Below are 27,118 nucleotides of genomic sequence, written 5' to 3'. Positions count from 1 at the left end.
AAGGCACGTGTGGCACAGTGAGACCGGAGCTGATGAGCTGTGCTCTTGGTCACAGATTGAACATAACATTATCTCTCCCCAGCTTCCCCGATGCCTCCAAAACACCACACTTCAGCTCTGTCGCCACAGATCTGCCTAAAGCTCCTCCCTCCCTTCCCCCCTCCCTCCTTTCCTTCCTCCCTCCCTCCCTCCCTCCCTCCTTTCCTTCCTCCCTCCCTCCCTCCCTCCTTTCCTTCCTTCCTCCCTCCCTCCCTCCCTCCCTCCCTCCCTTCCTTCCTTCCTTCCTCCCTCCCTCCTTTCCTCCCTCCTTCCTTTCTTCCCTCCCTCCCTCCCTCCCTCCCTCCCTTCCCAAGCCCAGACTGAGCGTGGCTGTAGGTCAGGTGCATGCTTCACCTGGGCATGCAGAGTGGTAGGACAGGATGCATGCCCCGGAGGACCTTCAGTCCATTTGCCTCTCTCTCTCTCTCTCTCTCTCTCTCTCTCTCTCTCATTTATTTTATTTATTTGAAAGACACAGTTACAGAGAGAGAGCTCTTCCATCTGCTGGTTCACTCCTCAAACGATCACGACAGCCGAAGCTGCACCAATCCAGAAGCAGGAGCCAGGAGCTTCTTCCGGGTCTCCCACGTGCGTGCAGGGGCTCGAGGACTTGGGCCATCTTCTATGCTTTCCCAGGCCATAGCAGAGAGCTGGATTGGAAGAGGAGCAGCCAGGACTTGAACTGGTGCCCATATGGGATGCCGGCGCTGCAGGCCGGGGCTTTAACCTGCTGCGCCACAGCGCAGGCACCGCCCCTTCCTTCTTGCCAACAGCACCCTGTTGTTGCCGTGAGTGGCAGTGTTCCCACCTGAATGGCTACAGGCCTGGCTTCTCTTGCAGATGGATGCCAAGGATGGCGTAAAGGGACGTTGTTGAGTGGGGCTTGGTGGGTGGGGCTTTCCAGAAAGCTCTTTTAAAGATGACTAACACAGTTGAGACATATCTATCTCTTGCAATGATTCACCTTCTCTATGTTCCCTCCTACAAGGTGACATTAAGTGTGAAAGCTGGAAAGCAGAAGCCATTTTGTGACCGTGAGGCAAACTTGAGATGACCTTAAAAATGAAACCAGATGCTAAAGATGATAGAGAAAAAAGTTAGCAGGAACTGGACACTGTTGATGCCATGAACTGCCAGTCAGCCCCAAATCTTCTACTTCCAGACTTCTTCATGATAAAAAAATAAAAAATCATCTTTAAGCCAGAGTCATTTCAGATCTATTGCTAACTAGTACAAGCCCATCGTCATTTGGCCCTGAGCCCTTCTCCCGACTCTTGTTGGTTCTGCTTTGTTTGTGGCCACTGCTGTGATTTGGATGTGATTTTTCCCCCAAAGGTACACGTGATAGAAGCTTGGGTCCCAGGGAGATAGTATCAGGAGCTGCTATGGAAACTGTAAGAGCCGGCGCCAAGGGGGAGGTCCCTGGGTCTACCTGGGACGTGCCCTTGCAGGTGCGTGTGCACCCCAGCCTCTCTCTGGCTTCCTGTTTTGAGATGTGCTTTCTCCACCTGGGCTCTCCCCATTGCTATTCACAGGAAAAAGGTTCCTGACCCCTGCCTTAGCCTAGAGTCAGCCTCGGTTTCTTTTAGCCCTTGCTCCCCGTGTTTTACCAACAAGTCCAACAATTCTGCCTCAGTCCATTCCCACGACAGCGGGACCTTGTTCAGACCTTGACTGTTGCTCCTTTGGGTCTTCGCTGCTTGAGAACTCACACTCTGGCCTCTCTTTCCCTCCATTTGTACTGAACAGCCACGGTCAGAGAGACGGAGACTCCCCACGTGCAGTCACTGGGGCTCTCCAGAGAAACGGAGCCCACAGGAGACAGATGATGATGGATGATAGATGATAGATAAGTAGATACAGATGATAGATATTCATATATGACCCTTAAATAGAGGATCAATAAATAGATCTTTGTGTGATCTTCAGATTAAATGATCTCTAGATAGGTAAATAAATAGACAAGAGACAGGAGAGAGAGGGGACGTGGGAGCCGTGGGTGGATACTGACTGTGACACGTGGCCCGTACAGATATGGAGGCTGAGATGTCCCATGTAAGCCGGAGGCTCAGGAAGGCTGGTGGTGCGAGGTCTGAGGGCCCAAAGCTCTGATGTCCAAGGCAGCAGATGGACGTCCCAGCTCACGGCCAGAAGAGCGAGCGCTTTCCCTTCTTCTGCCCTTGCGTTCTACTTGGGCCCTCAACAGATTAGACGGTGCCCAGCCCCACAGGCGGGGGCAGATCCACGGACTCAGGTGAGCATCTCTTCCAGAAACGACGTTTTCTTAGCTCTCCAGGGTCCTACAACCCCTGCAAGTCGACCGTGAAATTGACCCCAGTCTCTGTATTTGAAACAAAAAGTGGTTGAATCCAGGGAATTTCTGGCTATGTGGATGCTGGAGAAGCCGAGACACCAGACACGGGGAACACTGGGGTAGCCCAGAGATCAGGGACATAAGGTGCACTGGGGGGGGCAGGGTTCTGTGGGGAGCAACTGGGAGCAACTCGGACTAGACTAAGTTACTGGAATTAAGACTTATTCTATGCATCTGCTCTCCCACAATATGGCGCTGAGAAGGGAAACAGCTTCTACACAGCTGCCTCCAGTTCAACTAATAAACAGCAGGACCTGCTCCTGATTGGAGGAGGGCAGCGTACTCGGCTTGTGGGTAGCAGAGTTGGGATTGGTGGAAGAGGACTATAAAGGAGGAGAGAGACAACATGCACGAGGAACATCTAAGGGGAACACCTGTGCAGCCCCCGAGAGAGCCGGCCGGCGGTGTGCCGCTCCCCCGCGGAAGTGGGGAATGTGGCAGGGGGAACCGCCCTTCCACGGAGGTGGAAGGGATGGTAGCCAACCCGGGAAGGACCAGCAGCCAACCCGGGAAGGACCAGCAGCAAACCCGGGGAGGGCCGAGCAGACAGAAGAACAGCGCAGGGTCCTGTGTCGTTCCTCCACGAAGACGGGGAGCAACAGGGTTCTTAGAAAGTGGAGCTGGTGCAGCCGTTAGGACACGGCTTGGGAGACATGCACCCATTCCATATCAGACTGCCAGGGTTCAAGTCCCGGCTCGGGCGCCCAACACCGGCTCCCTGTGAATGCACCCCCAGGAGGTAGCAGGGGAGGGCCCAAGCAGATGGGTCCCTGCCACCCTGTGGGAGACCCAAACTTAGTTCCCAGCTTGTGGCTTCAGCTTGGTCCAGCCCCAGTGTTTGTGGACATGTGGGGAGTGAACCACTGGATTCTTTCTCTCTCTCTCAAATAAAATTTTAAAAAAATGCGAGCTCGAAGGTGGGATAGACACACACACACACACACACACACACACACACACCCCGCCACCGCCACCGGGGCAGAGGAACCGCCCACCCCGCCCCCACCCTCAGTCATCCCCCAGTGCTTTCCACCGACAGCCCCAGAGAGCAGCAGCAGTCCTGACAGCAGGACGGGCTGGGCCTGACAGCCACGCCGTGCCGAGCCGAGCCGTGCCAAGCCGTGCCGAGCCATGCCAAGCCATGCCGAGTCATGCTGAGCAGAGGAAGGACAGGAATGAAACTGCGGGCACTGCTCCCTCCCCCCGGGCCAGCACACCGACCCTGTGCCATTTACCTGTCCCTCCACGGCAGCTGGGGGACCATTCCGATCACCACCTGGCGCTTCCGCCCACTTTGTGGATGTGCTTTGTGCCCTGGCTGGGGTCCCGGCCAGTGTGGCACGCGGGCCCTTCATTCATGCCTGGTGCCTGCCACCCTCCAGGCAGATCTCCCAGCCTGCGCACCCCCTCGGAGCCCCAGGTGTGTGTTGAGTGCAGTCCCTAGAACGCTGGTGGTGTCCTCAGGCCCTTTGCACGGTCGTCCTCTCTGCCTCCCCTGTGTGTTCAGCTGCTGTTCCCTCTGCTGCAGCCGTAACCTGTCAGCAGCGTCCTCCCATGCCCGCACTTTCCACGCCTCTTCGCCACTGCTGACTTCCCAGTTGTCTGTGCCGTGTTCTCCTAAAGGGCAGGTTTTGATTGCTCCCCCGGGCCTGCGGCGGCGTCTGGAGTGCAGCAGTCACTCGGTGAGTGATTCCGGGGTGGGTGGGCAGCGGGGAGTGAGTGTCGCTCAGGACCTGGCCCGCGTGCTCTGTGTGTCCTCCTCTGGGGGTGCAGCAGGCCGCAGGGTGGAGGGGGAGCAGGAAACTCAGCCAGGGGCCTTGGAGGACCAGCGTCTTCCCCTGCCCCGGAGAGCTCCCTGCCCGCGAGGCCTCACTCACCATCCTACCGGGGACTCAGGGGTGAAGAGGGGACACTGTGGCCAGAAGGGCAAGGGTCCCATCCTCCTCCCACTGCCCAGGATCCCGCAGTGTCGGGACAAGAAGACCGGTGGGGGGGGGGATGGGCCCCACCACGGGCCAGCCAGCCCTCCTGTCCTGCCCGGCCCTCTGCCTAGGGAGTGGCCGGCAGGAAGGGGGCGGGGTGGGGGGCGGTGCTGGCTGCCCTTGGCTTCACACTTGTTCTATGGTGAGCGCCAGGCCCGAGCCCCTTTCCACGCAGAAATCACGTCACCTACGCCTCTGCCGTGATGTCCTTGGCACAGCAAAGTCAAAATGCTCAGATCGTCGCCGGAGGGGAGCGATTGATGTTCCTGCCCGGTCTTTAGAGACAATCGCTTCTCTCCCCGGCTCCTCGCTGAGTGAGCGTCATTGGCAACAGCTGCGTTGGTGAACCTGGCCGCCAGCCTTGAATCTGCAGCTTCCTGCCGTTGATGAGAGCCCGGGCATCTTGCTGCTGCTGCTGCTGCTGCTGCCCTGTCCCCGGCCAGTCACACACACGCTCAGCTGAGCCACGGATGTCGTTTCCGGTCTGTTTTTTAGGCAGTGCGGCAGCTCAGCTAATCCTAGAACAAAGTCAGCCTTGTGCACAGGCTCTCGGAGACCGGCGAGGTGGTGTGACTGCTGGCTGGCCTCCCTGCCGGCCAAAGCCAGGAAGGCGAAGCCGTGGCTGACAAGGTTTCCTGTCCCAGCTCGGCTGCTTCTCAGCTCTGTGACCCCGGACAAATCACGCACCCTCTCTGAGGCTGTTTCTTTACTTCTCCGGGGATACCAGCAGTATCTACCCTACGAGTAATTAGAGGATTAAATGAGATGGTACGTGCGGAAGGGATTTAATAAAAAGCCTGCCATCCCTAAGAGGCTCAAAAAGTGACTGTTGCTATTAGTATTATTGCTGTCACTATTTGGTCCTTGGGAATCCCAGCACTACTGATAGTCCAGCCTCAGTTATCTGTGTGAACCCTGGCTGATGGAGTCGCCGTAAGTCAGATGCCGCCACCCGTGCCCTTTCCAGAACCATTTATATATATATATATTTTTTGACAGGCAGAGTGGACAGCCAGAGAGAGAGACAGATAGAAAGGTCTTCCTTTGCCGTTGGTTCACCCTCCAATAGCCGCCGTGGCCGGCGTGCTGTGGCCGGCGCACCGCGCTGATCCGAAGGCAGGAGCCAGGTGCTTCTCCTGGTCTCCCGTGGGGTGCAGGGCCCAAGCACTTGAGCCATCCTCCACTGCACTCCTGGGCCACAGCAGAGAGCTGGACTGGAAGAGGGGCAACTGGGACAGAATCCGGCACCCTGACCGGGACTAGAACCCGGTGTGCCGGTGCCACAGGCGGAGGATTAGCCTAGTGAGCTGCAGCGCTGGCCAAGAACCATTGATATTTAGAGCGCGAATTGAGATTTGCTCTAAGCTCACAACTGGGTCTCAAAGATTCACTATGAGAAAGAGAGTGTGAAGGATCTCCCTAATACCTTATAAAATATCGATCGCATTACAGTCGCATTTTTGAATGCATTAAGTAAAATATCCTATTCAAGTGGGCTGCACCTGCTTCTCCTTACTTTGTTGGAAGCTGCTGCTGGGAAACTTCAAAGTACATCTGTGACTCTCCTCGACTGGCTGTTCACGTGGTGTCAAGGCGGGCCCTCCGACATGGGATGCGGGTGTCCCCTACGTGGTGTCAAGGCGGCACTCCGACCAGGGACACAGGTGTCCCCCACGTGGTGTCAAGGTGGGCACTCTGACCTGGGACGTGGGTGTCTCCTACGTGGTGTCAAGGCGGGCACTCTGACCTGGGACATAGGTGTCCCCCTGTGTGATGTCAAGGCAGCACTCCGACCTGGGACACGGGTGTCCCCCACGTGGTGCCAAGGCGGGCACTCCGACGTGGGATGCGGGTGTTCCAAGCAGCGTTGCAACCCTACACCACGTGTACCCTTCAATTTCATTCTTGAAAAGAAACTTTAATTTAAAGTCTTGGGGATAATTTGCAGGCACCCATAATGCTCATCACATTAATAGTATTATGAGCAAAATGTTTTTAAAATTAACAGTATTATGAACAAAATATTTTTAACATGTAAATTTAAAAATTCTGACTTTATTTATTTAAAGATTTATTTTATTTATTTGAAAGGCAGAGTTAGAGAGACAGAGAGAGATTTTTCCATTCGCTGGTTCATTCCGCAAATAGCCATAACAGCCATGGCTACACCAAGCCGAAACCAGAAGCTTCATCTCAGTTTCCCGTATGGATGCAGGGGTCCCAGGACATGGGCATCCTCCTGCTTTCCCAGGTGCCTTAGTAGGGAGCTGGATCAGAACTAGAGCAGCTGGGACTTGAACCAGTGCCTATACAGGATTCCAGCGTTGCAGGTGGCAGCTTAACTCCTTATACCACAACACCTGCCCCCAACTTTGTTTATGATAAGAGAGATTCAAATATTCGTTTAAAGAAATTTGTGTTTTTACACACCCACTCAACTTGTTTTGAAAGTTGATGTAAGAACTACCCAATAAAAGTAGCGGTCTGGGTGTGGTAAGTGCATTTGGGGGTGTTGTTCATTATTTACTCAAGGACCTGGGGCCAAAGCCAAAAGGCAAAAATCTTCAAGCTCAGAGGCAGGGGTGCACTGGAATTCTGGTTTATGCTTCCCCGTGTGAACTGCTAGGCAACAACTGCTACGTGGCGTGGCTTCTCTTCTTTCGGAGACTCCCAGGAAGCTCAGGGTTTTGTTACTGCAAGTTCTCTGAGCCAGGAGTTCTTGGTATTTTTTTTTTTTTTCCCTTTCTTGCATTTTTTTCTCCGTTTTTGCTTCATCGGTTTTGGTTTCATGTTCCTTTAGTAAGATAAAGAGTTACCTCAAATTGCTATTGGAAGGCCAGTGCTCTGGCATAGCTGGCTAAGCCTCTACCTGCGGTGCCAGCATCCTGTATGGTCACCGGTTCGAGTCCTGGCTGCTTGTCTTCCGATCCAGCTCTCTGCTCTGGCCTGGGAAAGCAGTGGAAGATGGCCCAAGTCTTTGGGCCCCTGCACCCACGTGGGAGACCCAGAACAATCTTCTGGTTCCTGGCTGTGGGCCAGCCCCGCTCCGGCCGTCGTGGCCACGTGGGGAGTGAAGCAGCAGATGGAAGCTTTTCTCCCTGTCTCCCCCTCTGTCCGTAACTCTACCTCTCAAATAAATAAATAAAATCTTTGGAAAAAAATTTCTATTGGAAGCAAGGAAGGTTCAAATAAACAAATTGAAGTTAAGATACAACACCCAGAGTGATGGAGTTGTGGGGAACCAGAGGGAAGGATAATTGTACCAGACGCCTGCTCTCCAAACAAACAACAAAGCAAAAACACGTAGGAGGGGATGGCAGAAACTCATGGGCAGTGGAGAACCGGGCACGGGTGGGGTGCAGGTCTAGCTGGTGGCTGAGACACTGGTGGAGATGCGGAGGAATGGGTTTGATTCCCAGCTCCAGCAATGGCTCGTGACACCAGCGTCCTACACACCCTGGGAGACAGCGGTGATGACTCAAGACTGGATTTCTGCACACGACACGAGGGACCTGGGACAGGTTTCAAGCTTGGCCCTGTCCCAACCTTGGCAGACGTTTGAGGAGTAAACCAGCCAATGGGAGTTCCTGCTTTCACATAAAAAAAGGTCAAACTATGCATGGATTTTTTTTTTGCACCAAAATATACTTTTTTTACTCCGTCTTTTTTTTTTTTTTTTTTTTTTTTGACAGGCAGAGTGGACAGTGAGAGAGAGAGAGAGAGACAGAGAGAAAGGTTTTCCTTTTGCCGTTGGTTCACCCTCCAATGGCCGCCACGGCCTTCACACCGCACTGATCCGATGGCAAGAGCCAGGTACTTCTCCTGGTCTCCCATGGGGTGCAGGGCCCAAGTACTTGGGCCATCCTCCACTGCCTTCCCGGGCCACAGCAGAGAGCTGGCCTGGAAGAGGGGCAACCGGGACAGAATCCAGCGCCCCGACCGGGACTAGAACTCCGTGTGCCAGCGCCACAAGGCGGAGGATTAGCCTATTGAGCCACGGCGCCGGCCTTTACTCTGTCTTTACATGAACTTTTGAAGTCCACTCGTCTCATCCTCGGGACCCTGTGCTTTCTCTTACCAATCTGACTACATATAATATGTCAGTACTTTTCTTTATAAGATTTATTTATTTACTTGAAAGGCAGAGTTACAGAGAGGCAGAGGCAGAGAGAGAGAGAGGTCTTCCGTTGACTGGTTCACTTCCCAGATGGCTGCAATGGCCAGAGCTGCGCCCATCCAAAGCCAGGAGCCAGGAGCTTCTTCCGTGTCTCCCACATGCAGGTGCAGGGGCCCAAGGACTTGGGCCATCCTCTACTGCTTTCCCAGGCCATGGCTGGGAGCTGGATCGGAAGTGGAGCAGCTGAGTCTTGAACCGGTGCCTATATGGGACACTGGCACCGCTGGTGGTGGCTTTACCCGCTACACTACAGCACCGGCCCCCCAATATATCAGTAGTTTTTAAACATTAATAAAATAAAAAATAGCTATTGTGGCACAAAAAGGAACAGATTCAACCATATACCTATCGAGTAGTACAGTCTGTCTCAGTCTGTTGAGGCTGCTCTAATTAAATGTCTTAGCCTGGAAAGTTACAGACAACAGAAGCATGTTTCTCATGGTTCTCAGGCTGGGAAACCCGAGATTATGTCCAAAGTCAGGTTCACGATCAAGTCTGCTGGCAGATTTGGTGTCTGGTGGGGGGCAGCTTCCTGTTTCCTTCTTTTTTTCTTTTCTTCTTTTTTTTTTTAAGATTTTATTTATTTATTTGAGAGGTAGCGTTAAAGAGAGAGAGACAGAGAGAGAGAGAGAGAGAGAGAGAGAGAGATCTTCCATCCACTGGTTCACTCCCCAAATGTCTGCAATTGCCAAAGCTGTGCAGATCTGAAGCCAGGAGCCAGGAGCCTCTTCCAGGTCTCCCACAGGGGTGCAGGGGCCCAAGCACATGGGCCATCTTTTACTGCTTTCCCAGGCCATAGTAGAGAGCTGGATTGGAAGAGGAGCAGTCGGGACTTGAACCAGTACCCATATGGGATGTGGGCACTCTCGGAGGAGGCTTAGACCACTGTGCCACAGCACCTGCCCTTATTTCCTGTTTCCTAAGTGGCACTTTCTCACTATGGAAGGGGCACAACAGCTCTGTGGGGTCTCTCATAAGAGTACTGATCTTGACACAAGGACTCTACCCTATGACCTAAAAACCCCACCTCCTAACACCTTGGGAATTAGGAATTCAACATAGCAATTTTAGGGTGGGGGTCAGCGCTGAGGTATAGCCAGCATTCCATATGGGCACCGGTTTGTGTCCTGGTTGCTCCACTTCCAATTGAGCTCCCTCCTAATGACATGGGAAAAACAGTGGAATATGCCACTCATGTGGGAGAGCTGGGTGAAGCTCCTGGCTCCTGGCTCCCAGCCCTGGCTGTTGTGGCCATCTGGGAAGTGAACCAGCAAATGGAAAATCTCTCTCTCTCTCTCTCTCTCTCTCTCTGTCTCTCTTTCTCTCTCTCTCTCTCTTTCTCTTTCTCTCCCTCTCTGTAACTCTTTCAAAATAAATAAGTAAATCTCAAAACAAAAAGGAAATTTTAGAGTGACACAGTCAGACCATAGTACCAATCCAGTAATATTTTATGAAAATAACTGTCCAATAACTAATACCTGTACTGGAATGTTTTCTTTTCTCGACTGGTTCTTAGATTTTTTAAACCATCAACAATTTTAAAAAGTCATAAAGATCATGTTTAAATTCAGTAAATTACTTCAGGCACGAACCAAAATGTGCATTCCAAAATCAAAGACCACACTCTGCTTCTTTCGAAATGTGGGCATAAATAAAAGCCCTCAAGCCATCAGGTGTCATGAAGTCGTTCAAGTTCTGCTTCTTCGCCATCACAATCACCACGCTGTCATTATTTATTTCAATCCATTGTTTACTTCAAACGTCTGCCTAAACACAACCATCTGTGGTCCACAGTGGGGGTGGGAGGGTGGGTAATGAACTATGCCCCAGTAACCTTGAATAATTTCAACCCACCATGAACTTAATCTTGCAAAGAGTCAGAGTAGCTGCTTTACTGATGTCCCACACTGTGGGTGACTGCGTAGCTGGTGCTTTCCAAATGAACTCCTGTGTAGAATGCAATTTATATTAAAATTGCACTCATTTCAAGGTTACATATACCTTATTAAAGCTCAAAAGAACCACAGCAATTGTTTAGAACTTAGACCCAACAAATATTTTTTGAGGAGTATTTTCTCACAAACAATACTTAGTTATGCTGACGCATGGTGCTAATAAAAAGCAAACCAACTTTTGTCAGTTTCAGTTTTCTGTTTGTATTCTCCATGCGCGCACTCTCTGACTGCCCGCATGCACACAGATGTCTACCGCTGTCAGGAGATGGCTTTTTAATTTTGCCATCCACAGTCAGAAACTTTTTTTTCAAGACAGAGAGAGAGAGTTTCTACCCATTGTTGACTGCCTAAATGCCCACATGGCTGGAGTGAGCCAGGCAAAAGCCAGCAGGTGGGAACACAACCCACTTCTCCCACGTGGGAGGCCAAGACCCAGTTGCTTGAGGGATCACTCCTGTCTTCCAGGGTCTGCATTAGCAGGAAACTGGAGTCAGGAGCCAAAGCTGAACATTGAACCCGGCCACTCTACTGGGCCAAACACCCAGCACGCAAGCATTTTTATTGTTTTAAATGGTACTAATAGCCAGTAAAGCTAAAAGTTCAGGGCTGCTGTTGGAAATGCAATCTTTGATTGAGACACTGTGCAAGGAGTTTTACTTTAAGGTGACTAGTTGGCCATGGTTTTACTCAGAGATTCAGCAGTAAAGATATTTATCACAGTATCACTTATCATAATAACTGGAAAGAAATTGGTTACATCAATTACAGTACATTCACACATTAGAATGTGTAGCAGCCATCTAAAACAAGGTTGCTTAAGACCATTAACGTGATGGGAAATTTTGCATAACGTTCTTAAGTGAAACAATCGGGTTACAAAAACAACGCATCGGGCATTAGCAGGTGCATTAGCAGGGAGCCAGAACGGAAGTAGAGCAGCTGGGGCTGAACCCGGCGCTCCTAAGGGGTGCTGGCATTGCAGTTTGTGGCTTAACCTACGTGCCACAGTGCTGGCTCCTACATTTTTTCTTTTATATCCAAATTTTGATGACCCCATACTCCCCCCTCTGAAGATCACAGGAAGTGCCTTCTTCCTGCAGTTTACGTGCAAGGTCGCTCCGGGAAGGCCTGGGCACTGAGCAGTGGTTTCCCGAGTTCTACCTGTTTGCTGGGCTCCAGTGCCGCCCTGAAGCCTGAGGTCACCTGGGCTGCTCCAGGAGGAGCTCCCTTTTCCAGGCTGCTCACTCCTTAGCTGCGCTACACTCGCCTCAACTCCAGCTCAGATGTTTGGCAAGTGTTTGCCGGGCGCTTGTGGATGCCTTTGCATCTGAGGACTTTACATCCCTAAGGACTCAGAGGCCCCACGCCACCCTCACTTAGGCTCCGTGCGTAGAGCTTGGGAGGCCCCTGAAGGGCAGGAACCAGCCCAGCCCAAATGACATCAGGCAGCCCTTGCCTGCTCCAAGAGCCGACCGTCACACCCTCTGGACGATGAGAGAGATCTGTTTCCTGCAGGGGACACACCCACCCAGAGACGCATGCCTCCACAGCACACAACAGGCACCAGGGCTTGGTGTGACCTCTCTGGCCTGGAAAACACCAAAACAGCCGTTGTCAGCCCAATTCCCAAAGCCAGTTACGTCACTGGTACTAACGCGACCTTAGGAACACCAGTCGGCCCGCCCAAATGGGCGTTCGCCTAGCTGTCTGGACCAATCTCCATCTCATACTCATGGTGACCTCGCTGTTTTAACTCAGTGTCGTAGGTGAGCCGTTCACACGTATGTAACCCAAAGAGCCCAGGCTGAGACTTTGTCTAAACACAGTAGAAGTCTGCTCCAAAGCAGAACTGATGTCTCCACCTGCAGAATGTAAACGTGAACACACTTGAGATATTGTGACTCCAGCTCCACACGTTCACATGGGAGGCAACATCCCCGGCATCAGCTGGCTACCTGGTGTGTGTGTGTGTGTGTGTGTGTAGTGTGTATATGTGTGTATGTGTGTACATGTGTATGTGTGCACGCGTGTATATGTGCATGTATGTGTATGCGTGTATATGTGGGTACATGTGCATACGTGTATATATGTATATATCTGTACATGTATATGCATGCGTGTGTACATGTATGTATATATGCACATGTGTGTACATATATGTGTGTGTGGTTGTCTATGTGCATTACAGACCAGAACCTGTGCACAAAAACATAAAAGGTGGCTGAATCAAGGCAATGCTCATTTCCTTCTGTTTGTTTTCTGAGTTTTCTTTTTGCCTGAATTTTAAGATTAGCCTGCAAGTGGAGCAGGCACCGAGCACGTGTTTAAAGTTGAGCTTTGGTGCTTTTTTTGGTTATAAGTCCCTAATACAAGTGTACTTCAAAAGATTCATGTAAATGGAATTAAAAGATACATTTACAGGCGGACATTTGGCCTACTGATTAAGTTGACAACAACAGTATCTGAGTTTCTGGGTTCAATTCCCAGCTTCAGCTCCAGCTCCAGACTCCAGCGCCCTGCTAATGCGTGCCCAGGGAAACAGTGGTGTTGGCTCGAGTAATTGGGTGCCTGGATTGTGTTCCTGGCTTCCAACTTCAGCCATGCCCAGCCCCTGACACTGTGGGCATGCAAGGAGTGAACTAGAGGATGGGAGGTCTCTCTCTCTCTGACTCTCTACCTCTCAATTTTTTATTTAAAGCAAAGCGTATGGGGCTGGTGCTGTGGCTCAGTGGGTTAAAGCTGGGGCCTGCAGTGCCGGCATGCATATGGGCACCGGTTCATGTCCCAACTGCTCTACTTCTGATCCAGCTCCCCACTAATGGCCTGAGAAAGCAGCAGAGGACAGCCTAAGTCCTTGGGCCTCTGCACCCACGTGGGAGACCTGGAAGAAGCTCCTGGCTCCTGGCTTCGGATCAGCCCAGCCCCAGCTGTTGCAGCCATGTGGGGAGTGAACCAGCGGGTAGAAGATATCTCTGTGTCTCTCCTTCTCTCTCTCTGTAACTCTGCCTCTCAAATAAATAAATAAATCTTTAAAAGATATTAGCTGTGATTTTGAAACTTTAAGTGATTTTTTTTGCACTTGAACAGTTTCCCATCTGTCAGGTGGCAAATGGGCTGGTGCATTTTTAGACATTTTTAATTTCGAATTACCAAAATAATACATATTCATTGATAAAAAGATGAGAGATACAGGAGTCCAAAGAAAAACGTTCACCCATAATCTTGCCAGGCTGTTGATGAGAAAGCTGCTCATTTGAGATCTGTTCCTCCAATGTAACACACATACACACAGAGCACACACACACATGTTCACACATAGACAGGCGAACACACCCTCCTAGACACACTAGCTTTGCACTGACCACACTACTTTTCATCTACATGCTATTACTTAGCATTATGTTGTAAACAAGTAGGTTGCTTCAAAAAGTTATGGAAAAATGGCATTTAAAAAATAAATGTATTTTGCTGCAAAACATTTGAAATCCACACAGGTTTTTCACAATGTGCATTTCCATGAACTTTTTGAAGATCCTTTGTGATTGTTGGATTTTTTTTTAACACTTATCTATCTATTTGAAAGGCAGAGTTACAGACTGAGAGAGAGAGAGAGAGAGAGAGAGATCTTCCATCTGATGATTCACTTCCCAAATGGCCGCAACAGCCAGGGCTGAGCCAGACTGAACCCAGGAGCTTCATCTGGGTCTCCCACATGGGTGAAGGGGCCCAAGCAGTTGGGCCATCTTCTGCTGATTTCCCAGGCGCATTAGCAGGGAACTGGATAGGAAGTGGAGCAGGTAGGACTCAAACCAGTGCCTATATGGGATGCTGGCATTTTAGGCAATGGTTTAACCCATTGAGCCACAATGCTGGCCCAAGATATTCTTATTTAATCTTTAATGGCTGCTTCGTGTTCCATAATAATGTTGGATGTTTAGGGGCCCGTGCTGTGGCACAGTGGGTTAACGCCCTGGCCTGAAGCGCCGGCATCCCTTATGGGCGATGGTTTGAGACCCGGCTGCTCCACTTCCAATCCAGTTCTCTGCTATGGCCTGGGAAAGCAGTGGAAGATGACCCAAGTCCTTGGGCCCCTGAATCCATGTGGGAGACCTGGAAGAAGCTCCTGGCTCCTGGCTTCGGATTGGCCCAGCTCTGGCCATTATGGCCAATTGGGGAGTGAACCATCGGATGGAAGACCTCTCTCTCTCTCTCTCTCTGCCTCTCCTCTCTCTGTATAACTCTGATTTTCAAATAAAAATAAATAAATCTTTAAAAAAATATTGGATGTTTGAATGATCTTTTATTCTTTGTTATCATAATGAACTCTAGAGCAGTGGGCTCAGCCTCGGCTGCAGATGGGAATTGCCTTGGGAATCTTTAAAAAAAACCTGATGTCCAGGTGATTCGCACCCACTGTCAAGGCTGAGAATCACTGGTGCTGGGCACCTGTGAGGTGCAGGCTAGGCTCACGTAGGCTGACGTCATCACAGAAGGCAGGGGAGGGGCCAGCGGAGGCCCGTGTGACTGCGGTGCATGCATTCTTCCGGGGGTGGGGGCGGGGGCTGCCACGTGAGCAAACCAAGGGCCTCCTGTGACTGTATCACTGCCCCAGAGCCTCCTGCGGATGACGAAAAGGAAGAAACGGGAAGTTGTTCTGAAATTCTGAAATGCTTTAAACCTGATTCTAATAGCTTAAACTTTGGCCGGCGCCGCGGCTCACTAGGCTAATCCTCCGCCTAACGGCGCCGGCACACCGGGTTCTAGTCCCGGTTGGGGTGCCGGATTCTGTCCCGGCTGCTCCTCTTCCAGGCCAGCTCTCTGCTGTGGCCAGGGAGTGCAGTGGAGGATGGCCCAAGTGCTTGGGCCCTGCACCCCATGGGAGACCAGGAGAAGTACCTGGCTCCTGCCACTGGATCAGCGCAGCGCGCTGGCCGCGGCGGCCATTGGAGGGTGAACCAACGGCAAAGGAAGACCTTTCTCTCTCTCTCAACTCTGCCTGTCAAAAAAAAAAAAAGCTGAAACCTCGACTATCCATTGTGGCCCGTTTTTTCGGAGACCCTGCGAATGTGGCTCTGAGCTGGCTTCTTTTCCAAAACCACTGCCATGGACCCCCTGCCCCCACCCCCAGGAACGGGCCTGGGGACATTTCAGGGAGGGGAGGCCTTGGGTCAGGCTTCTCTGCCTTGGGTGCCAAGGAGCCCCGGGTGAGTGGGGTGGGGGAGGGGGGAGATGATCTCTGCGGTGGAGCCTCACCTGGGAGTGTGAGAAACAGGGGGCAGGGGGGGTCCAGGCCGCGGGCCAGGAAGCTGTGTTCTGGTCGTGGCCCTCAGCTGGACAAAACACGGGACCTGGCAAATCGTGTGACGCGCCCGGCTTCCCCGGCTCCTCTGGGAACCACGCGAGGGGTCTCAAACAGGTGACCCCTGAGGGTCCACCCCATTCAGACTTCTTGGGAAATGATTTTTTTTTAAGTAGGTCGTCAACCGGCTGCAGGGAGGGGGAGAAGAAGAGCTCTCTGTTGAGGGAACGATGTGCGGGAGAGCGTGAAGAACGAGCAGAGGTGGCCTGGTGACCTCGGGCCTCTGCGATGGACGGCAGCCCGGGCTGGTCCCGATGTCCCCTAAGCCCGGAGGCCGCTTCTCAGACCGCGAGGCAGCAAATGGCAGTGGAGGCAGCTTCCCCTTCCCAGCTTCCCCGGGCCTGGCTGTTACCATGGCGATGGCTGGACCCCGCGGTGTGCGGCTCTGTGCCCTGCCCATCTCCTCCTTTGTTCTCGCCCCAGCTCTGGGTCCCTCCTCTGGGGCCCTTAGAAAGGACCCAAGTCAGGAATCCGCGATTGTCGGACTCACCTGGCGAGCGAATCGCTTCCTCCCCTACGTGCGCTTCCATCCCATCAGGCAGTCACCGTCCTGATGGCAGGTTCTGAGGCACTTGGATCTTATTTCTTGACGGAGGTAGAGACCGAAGCCTTTGAAATGTAAGACCCACTAGAGGAGAACAGAGGAAAGTTTGTTCTGTGACTTTGTTCGTCTCCGACAGAAGCAGCAAGGGACGCTCAATGAAGAACAGTCGTAGCCCCCGCTGAAGTCAATTTCTAAAGGTTAGGGAGGTGAGCCTGTTTGACTTGCCCCGTAATAACTCATTCTGGCTCTATCATTCATGTGAGCTCTTCTAAGCCCTTCTGGAACTTATTTATTCTTTCAGCCTTTATTGGATTCCAAAGGGTAGAGGCAACCCCTGAGACTCGCGGTTGAGTTGTGCCCTCATCCATCAGCTGTGGACTCCAACGGGGAGCTAATGCTCTCTGTAGAAAATTCTCTGCTGGGGTTCTTTCCGTGGCTCTGCCGCTAAAGAGCTGTGACCCCGAGCAGACTTCTGCAATCTCTCTGAGTCTAGGTGTCCTACCCACACAACAGAAGCAGGAGCATCGGGCAGCCCCTTGCCCATGCTGGATGCATTCGAAGGCAGAGACTGTGCCCTGTTCATCACGCGCCCCAAAGGCCCACCGTGGTCCCTGGCCCATCACAAGAACTCAGCGCATGGCTGTCGAGTGGAACAGACCAAAGAGACAGCATTGGTGGTGGTGCTTCTGTACCAGTTGGAACTGATGGGGATAAGTGACAGAAACCAACCCAAGCATAAGCAAAACCGAGTTTCCAGCGCACACACCTGGGAAGTCCGAGGGTGGGGCTCCTGTCAGTCACAGTTAGATTGCAAAGGTGCTAGGATATCAGGAGGGCACGTAGCACTGGAGAAAAAGGTAATTTTGCTTGTTTAGGGCCCACAGTTCTGCAAGAATGGGTAGCAGTTGAGTTTCAGTATAACAACACCTGGGTTTCTAATCCCACCCAGCCCTTCCAAGTTAACTGACATTGGATAAATAGCTTTTTTTTTTTTCCTAAGTCCTGGCTTTCTGCTCTCTAAGACAGTGATAAGAATATTTGCATCTTATGGCTTGAATATCTGTGTCCCCCTGAAAGTTCATATGTCAAAATCTTAGCTCTCAGGGTGACGAGATTAGGTGGTGGGACTTTCGGGGCGGTTGGGTCATGAAGGGAATGAGTGCCCTTATAAAACAGGCCAACGGCTGTGCCCTGGCTCCTCTCTGCATTTATGAACCTGAAAATGGGGCCTTATCAGATATCAAATCTGCTGGTGCCTTCATCTTGGGCTTCCCAGGGTTTTTTTTTTTTTTTTGGACAGACAGAGTTAGACAGTGAGAGAGACAGAGAGAAAGGTCTTCCTTCCATTGGTTCACCCCCCAAATGGCCACTACCAGCATGCCAGCCTGAAGCCAGGAGCCAGGTGCTTCCTCCTGGTCTCCCATGGGGTACAGGGCCCAAGCACTTGGGCCATCCTCCACTGCACTTCCAGGCCACAGCAGAGAGCTGGCCTGGAAGAGGAGCAACCAGGACAGAATCCAGCGCCCCGACCGGGACTAGAACCTGGGGTGCCGGCGCCACAGGCGGAGGATTAGCCAAGTGAGCCGCGGCGCCGGCTGTGTTTCCCACGGTTCTGAAGGAACCCTGAGCTGCCCAGTCTGTGGTGTTGTATTACAGTAGCCTGAGGCACAGTGCTTGAAGAGGTCAGCAGCGAGGCTGGCATTGTGGCTCAGTGGGTCAGGCCACTTTCTGTGATGCCGGCATTCCATATCCAAGCACCAGTTCAAGTCCCGGCTACTCTACTTCCAATCCAGCTGTCTGCTAATGTGCCTGGGAAGGCAGCAGAAGAAGATGGTCCAAGAACTTGGGCCCCCGCCACCCACATGTTACCTGGTGGAGCTCCAGGCTTCAGGCTGTCCCAGTCCTTGCGTTATGACTGAGTAGGAAGTGAACCAACAGACAGGAGATCTCTCTCTCTTTCTCAGTCTTTCCCTCTTTCTTTGTCTCTGTACCTTTTAAATAAATAAATCCTTTTAAAAAATCCCAAAAGTAAAAATGTGAAAAATTACTTCTAGGCCAAAGTATTACTGAAAAGCAAGATGGTGGCCTGTGTACTGTTATTATTAAAGGAAGCACGAAAGCCTAGTTCGTTTTGTAGGAATTCATTTTGGGAGGAGTGTTCAGGACGTTTCTCTGTGCAAATCTATTCCTGTGCTGCCTTGGGCCTGGCGTTCCTGGAGCTCTCCACATAGATTCTCTCGTTTATTCCTTGTCTAGCGACATGACAGTGCCGTCCTTAGGTCATTTTCCAGAGGAGGAAACTGAGGCGCTATGATGTCAGCAACTCCACCGGCGAACGCGGATGGAAGCAGGAGGACTAAACTCGGGCCTGACAGCGGAGCCCACAGGGGCCACCCTGGGGAAGCTGCCCCATCCCCAGGCTTGCCTCGCCCGTCCTGCCTGTTGGTGCCGGGTGGGACGACCATGGAGCCCAGCTGCTCCTCGTTCCTAAGGCCCGGTGCAGCCGGGACACAGTCCCAACTTCCTGACTGCTGGAACCCCTGAGATGAGACTGCAGAAATCTGAACCTAAGGAATGTGTGCCTGTTCGCTCTGTGCCGCTGTGACAGAACACCCGGGACTGGGCGATTTACAATGAACCAGAATCGTGGTCCACTATCAAGGGCTGCATCTGGTGAGGGCCTCTTGCTGGATCATCTCAAGGGAAGGGCAATAAACCATGACAAAGAACAGGAGAGGGCCAAACTTCTTTTTTTTTTTTAATTTTTATTTATTTATTTGAGAGAGTTACAGAAAGAGAGAGAGAGAGAGTATGAGAGAGAAAGGTCTTCCATCTGCTAGTTCACTCCCCAAATGGCCACAACAGCCAGAGTTGAGCTGATCCAAAGCCAGGAACTTCTTCCAGGACTCCCAAGTGGGTTCAGGAGCCCAAGCACTTGGGCCATCTTCCACTGCTTTCCCAGGCCATAAGCAGAGAGCTGGATCAGGTGAGGAAGAGCTGGGACTCAAACCATTGTCCATATGGGATGCTGGTGCCACAGGCAGAGGCTTAGCCTTCTGTGCCTCAGCACCGGCCCCAAACTTGCTTTTTATAACTGACCCACTCTTAGAAAACTCACTCACTACTGTGATGATAATATGGGAGCTGAGACCATGTGACCTACCCATCTCCCAATGTGTTTTTTTTTTAAGATGTATTTATTATATATTTAAAGGCAGAGTTACAGAGAGGGAGGGAGAGAGAGAGATCTCTTCCATCTGCTGGTTTACTCCCCAGATGGCCACAATGGCCAGAGTTGTGCCAATCCGAAGCCAGGAGCCAGGAGCCAGGAGCCTCCTCCAGGTTTCCCATGTAGATGCAGGGGTCCAAGGACTTGGACCATCCTCCACTGTTTTCCCAGGCCATAGCAGAGAGCTGGATCGGAAGTGGAGCAGCCGGGACTTGAACGGGCGCCCATACGGGATGCTGGCACTGCAGGTGGTGGATTTACCTGCCATGCCACAGTGCCAGCCCCCGAATGTTGTTTTCAACACAAATTCTCTCTCCTGGCTCTTCTGTGGTGGAATGAGAAGGCCATGCCAAGATGGCCACTGGCAACGGAGCCTGCCTGGCAACAGGCTGTGATTGGTTTGGGCATAAACTGCCCCTTGACCAGACTGTCTTGGCTATATAAGCTGCTGTACCAACTGAAATAAATGAGTCTGTGGGCTGCTCACCTCAGACCTGCTTTCACCCAACTGCGGGGGTCTGTGTGGTGTCAAAATTCCAGTGAAATGCTGGAGAGGCAGGAGACCCCAGCCAGGGTCCTGCACACAGCAGCCATGGCTGGTCATGCTGCAGAACTGGCCTGCAGGACACCCCTCCAGCACTGATGAGCCCCGAACGCAACAGCTGGCACCATCATCACCACCACCAGCATCAATCCCAAACCTAGCCCCAGGCCACTGTCACGTCAACTCCATCTTGCTGCATCTTCTACTGTCCCTGCTTCCTAATGCTGTTGACTTTAGATTCAAAATGTTTGGGCACACCTGATGGGTGGAGCCCATTGACACATGTTAATGGCCAAGCCGCAAAGGAGGCTGGGAAAGGAAGTATCTAACAGTTTCAGCTTTTAGAGTGAGAGTTAATGGTACCACCCCCAACACTACCACCACCACTACTCAAGAAGGTGGTGAGTTTCCCAAACTCTGAAAGGAATTCAGGTGTGTGATGGCCTAAGCAAAGAACTCCGAAAGAGAGTAAAGGAGGTGCCAGGAAGTGTTGGTTCACGCCCTGACCCTGACCCAGGAGCCGAAAGTCAAAGACCATTGGTCCCTCGCCTGCTCCTTTGAGTTGGGTATGCATCCTCCACTGTGCTTTGTGCGGCCTGATCTCAACTCAGCCCTCTGGGGAACTCTGCAGACTCTGTACTGGGTCTGACTCACAGGCATATGGCGCTGTGTCGTGTTGCTGGAACATAATAAAAATATTGTGTGTGAAAACTGAAGGAACGGAGGCCCCTGGCGCTCTGGGGTCCCCACACTCTCATCAGCCTCCTGGAGCTGGGAAGGAAGAGTGTGTCTGCTGGCCAGGCATCCTCCGTGGGAAGCTGCTGGGGGAGTGCTGGCCTCTCTTCCACAACCTGTTCGTGCACTCTCTCCTCAGGCCCTCCTTCTACCCCAGCCCGGCCCAGAATGGGACCTGGCGTGACTTAGACTGGACTAGCTGCAGGAGACTCAAGCTCCATGGAGAGAATTCAGAACTCAGGTGGGAAGCTCCTAGAATCCTGGGAGGAGACACAAGTGTTGCTGTGTATTTGTTCTGAGAGGAAGAGCATGGTGGGGGCAAGAAACACAGAGTCACCACACAGACCCCGGGAGTTGGGTGAAAGCAGGTCTGAGGTGAGCAGCCCACAGACTCGTTTATTTCAGTTGGTACAGCAGCTTATATAGCCAAGACAGCCAATCTGGTCAAGGGGCGGTTTATGCCCAAACCAATCACAGCCTGTTGCCAGGCAGGCTCCGTTGCCAGTGGCCATCTTGGCATGGCCTTCTCATTCCACCACAGAAGAGCCAGGAGAGAGAGAGAGCCATTGAGTGCAGGGTGGTTGAGGTCTGACCTCCATGCCTGGTGGGCCTTTGGACTCTGCCATGGCGTGTGCCCTAGGCTGTCATGACACCAGAACTTCCTGCTTTTCTAAAGGAGATGAGTTCCTAGCACTTCTGAGTTAAATTCCTTAAATAGACTCACTTGTGTGGGATTTGCCACTTGTCGGAGGCCTCCCTCGGCTGACATCTTATTTGCTGCTACTGCAAAGTCAGGTGGGCCTCATTACTCCATATGGTAATGCCTGGATACAGCAGACAAGGGAAATGATCACCCTGGTCATGTGGCTGGTTGATATTGCAAAGACTGAACCCAGTTTTTTCTGACTCCAGGCCAGAATATTCTAGACCAGAGGTTTTCAAATAATTTGTATTTATTTAAAAGACAGAGAGAAAGAGAGGGGTTTTCCATCCACTTGTTCACTCCCCAAATGTCTGCAGCAGCCAAGGGTAGGCCAGTCTGGAGCCAAGAGGCAGGAACTCCATCTGGGTTTCCCACATGGGTGGCAGGGGCCCAAGCACTTGAGCCATCACCAGCCGCCTCCCAGGGTGAGCATTAGCAGGAAGCTGGATTGGAAGTGGAGCCAGGACTCAAACCCAGGCCCTCCAATAAGGAATGCAAGTGTCCCAGGCCACATGTTAACCCCTGGGACAAACGCCCGCCCTGTAAGCCAAAGATTTTTGAGTCAGAAGGAAGCTTAGCACCCTTTCATCTTATATTAGAAAAAGCTCTGGCCCAGCTTGGTCAAATGACTTACAAGTGTTTGCACGGGTAGGTAGTGGCCGAATGGAGGCAGGGCCTGGTGCAGAGTGCAGGTTTGAAAGTCAGGGAAACCCAGTGTTTGCCTTTGCCCCCTTTCTAACCAGGGCAGCGCCCGTAAAACATCACGGCTGCACCCTCTGATCGCACTGCTTTAATAATGAAAGGAAATAAAAGCATTAAGCTCCAGGAGCAGTAGCCAGCACACAGTAGGCCCATAAAACAGGCTACCACCTCTCTTCTTATCCAGTCCTGTGCAGCTGACCTGACACTACTGTCCCTCATGTGTCACCTGTCTCTTGCCTCAAGGGGCTAACGGGTCAACCTCCTCATTAACCACAGTGACTTTGATTAAGTGCCAGCCTGTAATCCTAAAAATGTCACATTATTAGACCCTAAAGAGTCCCCAGCGACAGCCCAGGAGCCCAGCCTCCAAGCAGCCAGATCAACCCGAGATGTCCCACTCGTGACTGCACACCAAGATCTCAGAGGCAGTGTCCGCCATCATTATTTTCTTCAGCTTCTCATTTTCAAGGATTATTTATGCACACGTCCTGCAAATATGTGTCCCCTGCATTCCCAGGCTGCTGGCTTGAACAACTGTCCCTGCTCTCGCTCCCACCCTCCGTTTTTGGCTCTGTAATATCTCGTTATAATCTAGAGAGCTATCCGCAAGGCAGGGCACCGCGATGCAGTGAAATCTGCTTCTGTAGCAACTCCGCTCTTAAGCAAAATATATCGATCGCTGAAGCTTTGGGCCCACTTTAATCAAGTAATCTAAACAGGGCTTAAGCTTCAAAAGCCGAGCCATGTGCCCGGCTTCAAAGCGCTTACTTATACACTGAATTAATTTATCCGGGATGTACTAATGCTGCCCACAACCCTGTGGATTATAATGTTAGAGGTTGCAATCAGGACTCCCATAATAGCCCCAAAGCCCAGCCTCTATCGATTGTCATGTAAAAAGGCACACAGAGGGGTAGGGGCTTGGCTGAGCCGGACTGAAGCATCCCTGTGCATCCCTGGTGCCTGCAGCCGGTGCTGGGGCAGGAATGGGAGGAGGCGGGGTCTCTGTGGACAGGCGCTGCACTGACCGGGAGAACTGCTTCAGGAAGGTCTGTCTGTGACTCTGTGGGTGCCAGAGCGCTGGCCTGCGTGCAGGTCGCAGAGAGTGAGGGAGATCGGACGTCTGTTTTGGAGGCCAAGTCTCACCCCTCTTGGGAGTTCTTTCTTCCTCCTCCCCGCGCACTCGGGGAACCACTGCTCCTGGAACTCAATTCCTAGCTTTGGAGTGAAGCCCCCACCCACACCCCAGATCTGGAGCCCGGGAGCTTGTTATTCAGTCCCCCCACTTGCTGTGGACCGGACATTCTTCTAGGGCCTGGGGACACGGCAGAGGACAGACGAGATGAAGTCCCGAGGCCCCCTGAGATTTGCTCTCCGCTGGTGTGGCGCGGAGGGAGACCAACACACGGACTCTTGCATCAAGTTGTTTGGTGATAGTCTGATGGTGAAACGTGCCTCAGAGAACACAAGGCAGGAGGCAGGGTGGGGAGTGGGCGAGTGTGTCCTGGTTTACTCTCTTCCCTCCTTCCTGAACCTCTCTTGTGGGAACGCGCCAGGCAGGGCAGCTTGTGGTAGGGGGCATGAGGATGGGGAATAAATGGTCCCTTCCCAGAAGGACTTCTTTTCATCTCACAATGAAATAGACCAGATGGCCCATAAATTCAAGTGGAAATTCAGAAGGTTCAAAGAAGGCAGGATAAAATAATCTGAAAGCCCTTTACCTGGCTATTGAAGAAGTAGCGTAACTGTGATTATGAACTTGAACTCTGGTAACCCTAAGCAAGTCACTCTCCTGTTCTGTACCGCTTTTCAGTTGGAGAATGAAGGTAATACCGCACCTCTCCAATAGGCTTGTTGTTAAAGGGATTAAGATACATAACACGCTTAGAACAGTGCCTGGCACATTGCAAACACTCAGCACATGCTAGCTCCTGCTATGTATTTCGAACTTGGTCAATGATTCTTTTACTTGATAAATAGCATTGTCCTTGATGGCCGAGAGAGGTAAACCCCGTGTCTGAAACATAGAAGTGAAGCGACCCCGTCCAAGTCACAGAGCCACCTTTTGCAGAGGCGGGACTAGAAAGCAGGTCTCTAGGTGCCGGTCTGGTGTTGCTTCCACTATATCCTCATTGAGAGTCAAAAATGTGCAGGAGGGGCCTGCGCCACCGTGGCATAGTAGGTTAAGCCTCCACCTGCAGCGCCAGTACCCTATATGGGCACTGGTTTGAGTCCAGGCTGCTCCTCTTCCAATCCAGCTCCCTGCTAATGGCCTGGGAAAGCAGTGGAAGATGACCTAAATGCTTGGGCTTCTACACCCACATGGGAGACCTGGAAGAAGCTCTTGGCTCCTGGCTTCATATCGGCCCAACCCCAGCCATTTCGGGAGTGTACCAGTGGATGGAAGACCTCCCTCTGTCTCTCCCTCTCTCTGTCTGTATCTCTGCCTCTCAAATAAATAAATCATTCTTTAAAAAAAATAAAGAAAATGTGCAGGAAAGACAGTTGGAAAAGCTTGTTTGTAGTGGAGGTGAGTAGAACAGACTGTATTCAAGAATGGATGCTAAGGAAGTCATCCACCAAATTCCATTCCCATCATCCGTAATGGAGTTGTGGCTGGATGCACACTGCCACTATTAGGGACTACATTTCCCAGCTTCCTTTGAGCTAGTGTTGGCGGCCATACTGAAAAGTTCCCACAGGTGGAATGTGAGTGCACTAGCACCTTCAGACAGAGGTGTGCCTCTTCCAGGCTCTTTCCCCCTTTCTTGCTGGCTACAGAGATGACCAGATGGATTGATGGACCTCAAGCAATGCTGCTCAGCCCATTTGTGCAGAAGAACTAGATTTCTATCCCACCCCAACCCCAGTCCATCACGGGTCTCACTTTTGGTTTACAACCTGTTCAGTCAGCTGAGTCCCCTGGTCACGTGCCTGGTTGTCATGAGAATGTCAGATTGTGGTCAATGTTTCTGAAATGTGGCTTGAAATGTTGCAGCTCAATTCACAGTGAACTTTAGCAAGACCCTCAAGGACTGGTACTTGCATGCAGAGCACACTTTAAGCAACACTGAATCATGGAATTCAAAGACAAGACACAAAGTACCAGGGTCTCTGAGGGCTGCGTGGAGCACATGGCCTGCTGGTCTGGAATGTTCCAATCAGATGCTTACATAAGAGAGAAAACGAAAGCTGTATTCTTCAGCCACTCCATCAGAGGATTGCTTTCGTAGGGAAGTAACTTGACCCTGATACAGAGGGGTCGTGCTGAGTATTGGAAAAGGAGAATGGGAGCCAGAGTTAAGCTGCTACTGGCAACACTGGTGTCCTGTACCAGAGTGCTGGTTCAAGCCCCACCTCTGATCCAGCTCCCTGCTAATGCCCTGGGAAGCAGCAGAAGATGGACCAAGTCCTTGGGCCCCTGTTACCCATGTGGGAACCCGAGATGAAATTCCAGGATCCTGGCTTCAACCTGGACCGTCCCTTGCTCTTGTGGTCATTTGGGGAGTGAACCAGCAGATAGAAGATCTCTATCATCTCTATCTCTATCTCTATCTCTACCTCTATCTCTATCTTTCTATCTCTATCTTTCTATGTCTATCTCTATCTCCCTTCCTCCCGCCCTCCCTCATTCTCTCACTCTGCCTATAAAATAAATAAAATAAACCTTAAAGAAAAGAGGAGAAGGCTTTCAAACCAAGGAGTGATCACCACACTGCTCAAGCTGTAGACACACTGCGTCCGTTTGCTGGGCCGGTGTCACACCTTCGCACGACATTCCTGAGCTTCCACCACGTGGTAGGACTTCAGGGTGATGCGAGGCCACTGATTCCCCACCAGCAGATCCTCACTTGCTGCCGTTTGCCAGCTTTGTCCTTGGTGTGTCTTGGAATGACTTGTGTTCAAGTAAGCCCTTGTCCTGAGGCTTCAGTGAAATCTTGGGTGTTGATGTGCATTTTATTTTTTTAAAGATTTAGTTATTTATTTGAAAGTCAGTTACACACACACACACACAGAGAGAGAGAGAGAGAGAGAGAGAGAGAGGAGAGAGAAAGAGAGAGAGGTCTTCCATCTGCTGGTTCACTCCCCAAATGGCCACAATAGCCAGAGCTGCGCTGATCCAAAGCCAGGAGCCAGGAGCCTCCTCTGGGTCTTCCCATGTGGTTGCAGGGGCCCAAGGACCTGGGCCATCTTCCACTGCTTTCCCAGGCCACAGCAGAGAGCTGGATGGGAAGTAGAGCAGCCAGGACTCGAACCGATGCCCATATGGGATGCCGGCACCGCAGGCGGCAGCCTCATCCGCTATGCCATAGCGCCAGCCCCTTGATGTGCTTTGATAAAAAGAATGGTAAGCAAATTCTAGTTCATAAAGAGAAGACTGAGGTAAGGGTGTTGGGACTTCTATGTCTAAGGGACTCTTTGGAGTCTGTAACAGGGCCTGAACTTGGACGTGAGACTGAACTGCTTCTGAGGCTGAGTCACTCCAGCTGAGTGACCTTGGGTGAGTCACATAGCATCCTGTCTGCAAAGGGGGGTTCATATGATGACATGGCAGGATTGTGGTGAAGGTCTTCAAGTAGGTACCTAAAAACCTGCATGCATCTGTGAGCCAGCCAGTTCCTAGCAGGAAACAGATGGCACCTGCAACCTGGGTGATTAGAGGAAAGTGAAATAAAGAGACCATTTACAAATGTGCCACAGGCATAGGAGTGAGAGGTGACTCACGAGACAGCACAGCACCTGTTTAGCTGTTATGTATATAATGTGATGTATAA

General features: G+C 51.6%; 1 long non-coding RNA gene across 1 annotated transcript; it reads left to right on the top strand.

Annotated features, from left to right (window-relative positions):
- Positions 1-3,429: 3,429 nt before the first annotated feature.
- Positions 3,430-5,241, top strand: LOC149120143 (uncharacterized). Its single transcript, XR_016226785.1, has 3 exons — positions 3,430-3,833; positions 3,942-4,095; positions 4,891-5,241. It is a non-coding gene; the product is annotated as an uncharacterized LOC149120143 (long non-coding RNA).
- The last annotated feature ends 21,877 nt before the right edge of the window (positions 5,242-27,118 follow it).

The sequence above is a fragment of the Oryctolagus cuniculus genome, chromosome 20 (genome assembly GCF_051225735.1).
Source record: "Oryctolagus cuniculus isolate XC-2025 breed Fujian yellow rabbit chromosome 20, ASM5122573v1, whole genome shotgun sequence".
Taxonomy (NCBI): Eukaryota; Metazoa; Chordata; class Mammalia; order Lagomorpha; family Leporidae; genus Oryctolagus; species Oryctolagus cuniculus.
The sequence above is the reverse complement of the archived record's forward strand: the minus strand, read 5'-3'. Positions and strand labels throughout refer to the sequence as shown.